Consider the following 9237-nt stretch of genomic DNA (forward strand, 5'->3'; position numbering starts at 1 on the left):
ACTAGATATCAATTACAATAAAAAACACAAACACATGGAGATTAAACAATACATTTCTAAATAACAAACAGGTTAGCGAAGAAATCAAAAGGGAAATAAAAAAATTCCTAAAAACAAATGACAATGAAAACACAACACCTCAAAACCTAAGGGATGCAGCAAAAGCATTTCTACGAGGAAAGTTTATAGCAATACAATCCTACCTCAAGAAACAAGAAAAACATCGAATAGACAATCTAACTTTACACCTAAAACAACTGGAAAAAGAAGAACAAAAAAACCCAAACTTAGCAGAAGGAAAGAAATCATAAGGATCAGAGCAGAAATAAATGAAAAAGGAATGAAAGAAACAATAGTAAAGATTAGTATAACTAAAAGCTGGTTCTTTGAGAAGATAAACAAAATTGACAAACCTTTAGCCAGACTCATCAAGAAAAACAGAGAGAAGAATCAAATCAACAAAATTAGAAATGAAAGAGGAGAGGTTACAACAGACAATGCAGAAATATAAAGGATTATAAGAGACTATTATGAACAACTCTATGGCAATAAAATGGATACCCTGGAAGAAATGGACAGATTCTTAGAAAAGTTCAATCTTCCAAGACTGAACCAGAGAGAAATAGAAATTATGAACAACCCAATTAGAAGCACTGAAATCAAAGCTGTGATTTAAAAAAATCTCCCAAAAAAAGAGCCCAGGACCGGATGGCTTCACAGATGAACTCTATCAAACATTTAGAGAAGAGCTAATGCCTATCCTTCTAAAACTCTTTCAAAAAATTGCAGAGGAAGGAACACTTCCAAACTCATTCTACAAGGCAACTATCACCCTGATACCAAAACCAGACAAAGACAACACACAAAAAAAGAAAACTACAGGCCAATATCACTAATGAACATAGATGCAAAAACCCTCAACAAAATTTTAGCAAACAGAATTCAACAACACATTAAAAAGCTCATACACCATGATCAAGTTGGGTTTATTCTAGGGATGCAAGGATTCTTCAGTATAACAAATCAATCATGTGATACACCATACTAACAAATTAAAAGATGAAAACCATACAATAATCTCAATAGATGCAGAAAAAGCCTTTGACAAAATTCAGTTCAGTTCAGTCGCTCAGTCATGTCCGACTCTTTGCAACCCCATGAATTGCAGCATGCCAGGTCTCCCTATCCATCACCAACTCCCGGAGTTCACTCAAACTCATGTCCATCAAGTCGGTGAAGGCATCCAGCCATCTCATCCTCTGTCGTCCCCTTCTTCTCCTGCCCCCAATCCCTCCTAGCATCAGAGTCTTTTCCAATGAGTCAACTCTTCGCATCAGGAGGCCAAAGTATTGGAGTTTCAGCTTTAGCATCAGTCCTTCCAAAGAACACCCAGGACTGATATCCTTTAAAATGGACTGGTTGGATCTCCTTGCAGCCCAAGGGACTCTCAAGAGTCTTTTCCAACACCATAGTTCAAAACCATCAATTCTTCAGTGCTCAGCCTTCTTCACAGTCCAACTCTCACATCCATACATGACCACAGGAAAAACCATAGCCTTGACTGGACGGACCTTTGTTGGCAAAGTAATGTCTCTGCTTTTGAATATGCTATCTAGGTTGGTCATAACTTTTCTTCCAAGGAGTAAGCTTCTTTTAATTTCATGGCTGCAATCACCATCTGCAGTGATTTTGGAGCCCCCAAAAATAAAGTCTGCCACTGTTTCCCCATCTATTTCCCATAAAGTGATGGGACCAGATGCCATGATCTTTGTTTTCTGAATGTTGAGCTTTAAGCCAACTTTTTCACTCTCCTCTTTCACTTTGATCAAGAGGCTTTTTAGTTCCTCTTCACTTTCTGCCATAAGGGTGGTGTCATTTGCATGTCTGAGGATATTGATATTTCTCCCGGCAATCTTGATTCCAGCTTGAGCTTCTTCCAGCCCAGTGTTTCTCATGATGTACTCTGTATATAAGTTAAATAAGCAGGGTGACAATATACAGCCTTGACGTACTCCTTTTCCTATTTGGAACCAGTCTGTTGTTCCATGTCCAGTTCTAACTGTTGCTTCCTGACCTGCATACAGGTTTCCCAAAAGGCAGGTCAGGTGGTCTGATATTCCCATCTCTTTCAGAATTTTCCACAGTTTATTGTGATCCACACAGTCAAACCTTTGGCATAGTCAATAAAGCAGAAATAGATGTTTTCCTGGAACTCTCTTGCTTTTTCCATGATCCAGCGGATGTTGGCAATTTGATCTCTGGTTCCTCTGCCTTTGCTAAAACCAGCTTGAACATCTGGAAGTTCACGGTTCATGTACTGCTGAAGCCTGGCTTGGAGAATTTTGAGCATTACTTTGCTAGCATGTGAGATGAGTGCAATTGTGAGGTAGTTTGAGCATTCTTTGACATTGCCTTTCTTTGGGATTGGAATGAAAACTGACCTTTTCCAGTCCTGTGGCCACTGCTGAGTTTTCCAAATTTGCTGGCATATTGAGTGCAGCACTTTCACAGCATCATCTTCCAGGATTTGAAATAGCTCAACTGGAATGCCATCACCTCCACTAGCTTTGTTCATGGTGATGCTTTCTAAGGCCCACTTGACTTCACATTCCAGGATGTCTGGCTCTAGGTGAGTGATCACACCATCGTGATTATCTGGGTCGTGACTATCTTTTTTGTACAGTTCTTCTGTGTATTATTGCCACCTTTTCTTAATATCTTCTGCTTCTGTTAGGTCCATGCTATTTCTGTCCTTTATTGTGCCCATCTTTGCATGAAATGTTCCCTTGGTATCTCTAATTTCCTTGAAGAGATCTCTAGTCTTTCCCATTCTGTTGTTTTCCTCTATTTCTTTGCATTGATCGCTGAGGAAGGCTTTCTTATCTCTCCTTGCTATTCTTTGGAACTCTGCATTCAGATGCTTATATCTTTCCTTTTCTCCTTTGCTTTTCACTTCTCTTCTTTTCACAGGTATTTGTAAGGCCTCCCCAGACATTTATGATTAAGATTCTTCAAAAAATGGGCATAGAAGGAAACTACCTCAACATAGTATAGGCCATATATGATAAGCCCACAGCAAACATTATTCTCAATGGTGAAAAACTGAAAGCATTCTCTCTAAGATTAGGAATAAGACAATGGTGTCCTCTTTCACCACTATTATTCAACATAGTTTTGAAGTCCTAGCTATAGCAGTCAGAGAAGAAAAATAAAAAGAATCCAGATCAGAAAAGAAGTAAAGCTCTCACTGTTTGCAGATGACATGATACTATATATAGAAAACCCTAAAGATACTATCAGAAAATTACTAGAGCTAATGAGTGAATTTAGCAAAGTCGCAGAATATAAAATCAATACACAGAAATTACTTGCATTCCTATATTCTAACAATGGAAAATCATAAAGAGAAACTGAGGAATGAATCCTATTTACCATTGCAACAAAAAGAATAAAATATCTAGGAATAAACTTAAGGGGACAAAAGAACCGTATACAGAAAATTATAAGACACTGATGAAAGAAATCAAAGACAACATAAACATATGGAGACATATTCCATGTTCCTTGGTAGTAAGAATCAATATTGTGAAAATGACTATACTACCAATGCAATCTACAGGTTCAATGCGATCCCTATCAAATCAAGAATGGCATTTTTCACAGAACTAGAACAGAAAAATTTCACAATTCATATGGAAACACGATCAGTCAGTCAGTTCAGTCACTCAGTCATGTCTGACTTTTTGCAACTCCATGGAATGCAGCATGCCAGGCTTCCCTGTCCTATCTTTTTGCCTTTTCATACTATTCATGGGGTTCTCAAGGCAAGAATACTGAAGTGGTTTGCCATTCCCTTCTCCAGTGGACCATGTTTTGTCAGAACACTTCACCATGACCCGACCATCTTGGGAGGCCCTAAATGGCATGGCTCATAGTTTCATTGCATTAGACAAGGCTGTGGTCCATGTGGAAACACAAAAGACCCCAAATAGTCAAAGCAGTCTTGAGAAAGAAGAATAGAGCTGGAGGAATCAACCGTCCTGACTTCAGATTATACTACAAAGCTACAGTCATCAAGACAGTATGGTACTGCCACAAAAACAGAAATCTAGACCAATGGAACAAGATAGAAAGCCCAGAAATGAACCCATGCACCTATGGGTACCTTATTTTTGACAAAGGGGGCAAGACTATACAATGGGGCAAAGACAGCCTCTTCAATAAGCAGTGCTGGGAAAACTGGTCAGCTACATGTAAAAAAATGAAATTAAAAAAAAAATGAAATTAGAACACTTCCTAATACCACACACAAAGATAAACTCAAAATGGATTAAAGACCTAAATGTAATACCAGAAACTATAAAACTCTTAGAGGAAAACATAGGCAGAACACTTGATGACATAAGGCAAGATCGTCTATGACCCATCTCCTAGAGTAATGGAAATAAAAACAAAAGTTAAAAGTGGGACCTGATTAAACTTAAAAGCTTTTGCACTGCAAAGGAAACTAAAAGCAAGGTGAAAAGACAACCCTCAGGATGGGAGAAAATAATAGCAAGTGAAACAACTGACAAAGGATTATTTTCCAAAATATACAAGCAGCTCATACAACTCAATACCAGAAAAACAAACAACCCCATCAAAAAGTGGGGAAAATACCTAAAAATACCAGGCATTTCTCCAAAGAAGACATACAGGTGGCTAACATGAAAAGATGGTCAACATTGCTCGTTATTAGCAAAATGCAAATCAAAACTACAATGAGATATCACCTCACACTGGTCAGAAAGGCCATCATCAAAAAGTCTACAAACAATAAATGCTGGAAAGGGTGTAGAGAAAAGGGAACCCTCTTGCACTGTTGGTGGGAATGTAAATTGATGCAGCCACTATGGAAGATGGTATGGAGATTCCTTTAAAAACTGGGAATAAAACCACCACATGACCCAGCAATCCCACTCCTAGGCATATACCCTCAGGAAACCAAAATTGAAAAAGACACATGTATCTCATTGTTTATTGCAGCACTCTTTACAATAGTTAGAACATGGAAGTAACCTAGATGTCCATTGACAAATGAATGGATAAAGAACTTGTGGTACATATACACAATGGAATATTACTCAACCATAAAAAGGAACACATTTCAGTCAGTTCTAATGAAGTGGATGAACCTATAGCCTATTATACATAGTGAAGTAGTCAGAAAGAGAAAGAGAAATATCACATACTAATGGATATATACAATCTAGAAAGAGGGTACCAAGGAATTTATTTGCAGGGCAGCAATGGACAAACAGACATAGAGAACAGACTTATGGACATGGGGAGAGGGGAGAAGAGGGTGAGGTGTATGGAGAGAAAGTAACATGGAAACTTATATTACCATATGTAAAATAGCCAATCGGAATTTGCGGTATGTCTCAGGAAACTCAGACAGGGGCTCTGTATCAACTTAGAGGGGTGGGATGGGAGGGAAATGGGAAGCAGGTTCAAGAGGGGGTGGATGGAATATATATATATATATATATATATATATATATATATATATATATATATAGAGAGAGAGAGAGAGAGACCTATGGCTGATTCATGCTGAGGTTTGACAGAAAACAACAAAATTCTTTAAACTAATTATCCTTCAATTTAAAAATTAATTAATTAAAAAAAGAGATTAGTAGCAGGTGATATGTTTCCCCTTGAGGCAAAATTTATATATCGTGAAATGCAGACCTTAAGTATAAATTTCATACATTGTAATTTATGAAAGGGAATGCCCATTAAAAATACCTCAGTCTAGATATGAAATGCTTCCAGTACTCTGGGAACTTCCCTCATTCCCCTTCCAGTTACTCCCTGCCTTCTCTGTCCAAAGGCCATCACTATTCTGATTATATCATGGAAATCTTTCTTTTTTTCCTTAAAATTTCCAAATTCTCTCACTAGATTGTAAGTTTTCTTAAAGAAGAATCTTCCTGATTCTTTTTCTCCCTTAGGGTGTGTATGTGTGTGTGTGATAAAATATATACAACATAAAATTTGCCATTTTAACAGTTTTGAAGTGTGCAATTCAGTGGAATTAGTTACATTCAGTGTTGTGCAACCATCACAATTTACTTCCAAAATTTTTTTTATCACCCCAAACAAATTCTGTAACCATTAAGCAATCATATCTCCCTTGACCCAGACACTAATAACCTCTTGTCTACTCCCTATCTTTATGCATTTGCCTATTCTAAGATATTTCATATAAGTGTAATCAAAATATTTGTCTTTTTGTGTCTGGCTTATTTCACTTAGCATCACATCTTCAAGGTTCATCCATTCATAGCATGTGTCAGAATTTCTTTCCTTTTTAAGGCTGAATAATATTCCATTGCATAAACACACCACATTTTGTTTATTCATTCATATGTTGATGGACAGTTTTTTCCCACATTTTGGCTGTTATGAATAATTCTGTTATGAACATTTTCGTGTACAAGTGTCTGAGTCCTTGTTTTTTAATCTTTCTATGACTGGGACAGGAATTGGCTTGGTCATATGGTAATCCTGTTTAACTCTTGGAGAAACTGCCAAACTGTTTCCCACAGCAGCTGCACCATTTTACATTCCCACCAGCAATGCACAAAGGTTCCAATTTCTCCACATTCTTACCAACACGTTATTATCTTTTTGCTAACAGCCATCCTAGTACATTTCACTATGGTTTTTATTTGCATTTCCCTAATATTAAAAAGCAGAGACATTACTTTGTCAACAAAGATCCATCTAGTCAAGGCTATGGTTTTTCCAGTGGTCACGTATGGATGTGAGAGTTGGACTATAAAGAAAGCTGAGCACCGAAGAATTGATGCTTTTGAACTGTGGTGCTGGAGAAGACTCTTGAGAGTCCCTTGGACTGCAAGGCAATCCAACCAGTCCATCCTAAAGGAGACCAGTCCTGGGTGTTCATTGGAAGGACTGATGTTGAAGCTGAAACTCCAATACTTTGGCCACCTGATGTGAAGAGCTAACTCATTTGAAAAGACTCTGATGCTGGGAAAGAGTGAAGGCAGGAGGAGAAGGGGACAACAGAGGATGAGATGGTTGGATGGCATCACCGACTCAATGGACATGGGTTTGGGTGGACTCTCAGAGTTGGTGATGGACAGGGAGGCCTGGTGTACTGTGGTTCATGGGGTTGCAAAGAGTCGGACACGACTGAGCGACTGAACTGAAACTGGAACCGAATGATTAATGGTGTTGAACAGTTTTCATGTGCTTGTTTCTTATTTGGTGAGAAAAAGAGAAAGACAGTAAATTGTCTAGGCAGGGACACAGGGCCAGTATAACTACTTTAGGGAGGTAGGTGGCAATAGTAATTTTGCTTTGTCCTAAAAAGGAATTTGTTACTAATGTAATTTGAAAACAACTTCTTTTTCATCTGTGGCTTCAGTTATTATCTATACACTGATGATTCGAACATCCCTACCTCTAAGCCATATGCTGAAGTTAAGTTTAATGTTCCTATTTTCATATTTTTACTATGAAGCTCCAGTCATTCAACATACATTTGTTGGGTGCTCACTGTGTGCTATGGACTGTTCTAAGTGCTGGGGATCCAATAGTGAATATACCAAACAGATCTTTAGCCTAAAGAATTTATATACTGGTTTACACTTGGTGTGGTACAGAGACTTAACCTAATATGTTCAAAAACTGAACTCATGGAGTGACATCAGTGAAAAGGATGGAGTTAGTACCTCCAGTAGCCTGTACCTCCCCAGAATTACCAAAAACAAACAAACAAACAAACAAACAAACCAACAAAAACTGTCAGAATGAACATGACGGAGTTCCAGGAGATATTCTGGACAGGTATTTCATGTTCAGTGATGCTGAGCAGAGCCTTTGTTCCATCTAAATAAATATATGAGTTTAAAGTTAGGTTCTCCAGACAGAGGACAAATATTGTATGATATTGCTTCTATGTGGAATCTAAGAAAATGGTAAAAATGTAGAAAACATGCCTATGGTTACCAGGGGGGACAGGGGGAGGGATAAATTGGGAGATTGGGATTGACATATACACATAACTATATAAAAAATAGATAACTAATAAGGATTAATAGATAATTAATAAGGACCAATACTATACTCCAATAATTTTTTAAACCGCTTACTACCTTTCCCTAATATATACTCCTTTTACTGCATCTTCATCTCAGGTGACAGGATCACCATCCACCCAATCTCCCAAGTAAGAAACCTCTGAGTCAGCCTTGACTCCACCCTTTTCCCTTATCCCACACACTCCATCCATCATCAGAATTATCTCTGGTACCCTTCCCCTCCTCTCCATGCCTACTACCTTTGATTGTTTCTGATTCTGATTCTCATTCTCTCTCATCAGGACCAGTGCAGCTATCTCCTAACCCTTTTCACTGCCTCCAGTTTCTCCTCCCGTCAATCCGTCATGCATGTCATCTACTCAGTCAGCTTTCTAAAATAGCAATCACAAGCTTCTGCTGCCCTCCTTAAGACCTTTGCTGGACTTCCCTGGTGGTTCAGTGGTTAGGACTCCACCCTTCCAATGCAGGGGGCATGGGTTTGATCCGTGGTTGGGGAACTAAGATCCCACACACCTACACAGCTTGGCCAAAAAATAAATAACATTTAAGAAAACGAAATAAAAATAAAAATGACCTCTACTGGCTCCAGGAGAGAGTTCCAGCTCCTGGGACATCCTTCACAACTTAGTCTCAACCACACAGCATCATCTTTCCATTTTTCACTCCAGCCACATAAATATCTTGCAATTCTAGGTATTCCACACCACCATATTTTGGGCTAGCATTATACTCATGGAACTCACTTACTTCTACCTTATACATACTTTGTCTTCAAGACTAACCTCAAAGGTCACAGCCTCTGTGATGTTTCTCCTCCATGCTCAGAACTGAGCCTCCACCCACATCATGCTTCTGCAACACTCCTTACATTACAGTACAGAGCACCCTGCATTTTACCTTTTTGTGAAGAAAATCTGTCTCCTTTGGAATGTGAGTTCCTGAAAGGCAGAGAATGTGTCACACTCTCCTCATCTCAATAACCTCAACACTCAGCACAGTACCTGGCACATGGGAGTCTTAAAATGTTGGTGAGTTCCTTCTTCCCTTCCCCTCAGCAACTGTTCTAAATCTCTGCCACTCTCCTCAAATCCTTTTCCCAACTTCTCAGTTCAGTCTATCTGAA

Source organism: Capra hircus, chromosome 25 (genome assembly GCF_001704415.2).
Source record: "Capra hircus breed San Clemente chromosome 25, ASM170441v1, whole genome shotgun sequence".
Lineage (NCBI taxonomy): Eukaryota > Metazoa > Chordata > Mammalia > Artiodactyla > Bovidae > Capra > Capra hircus.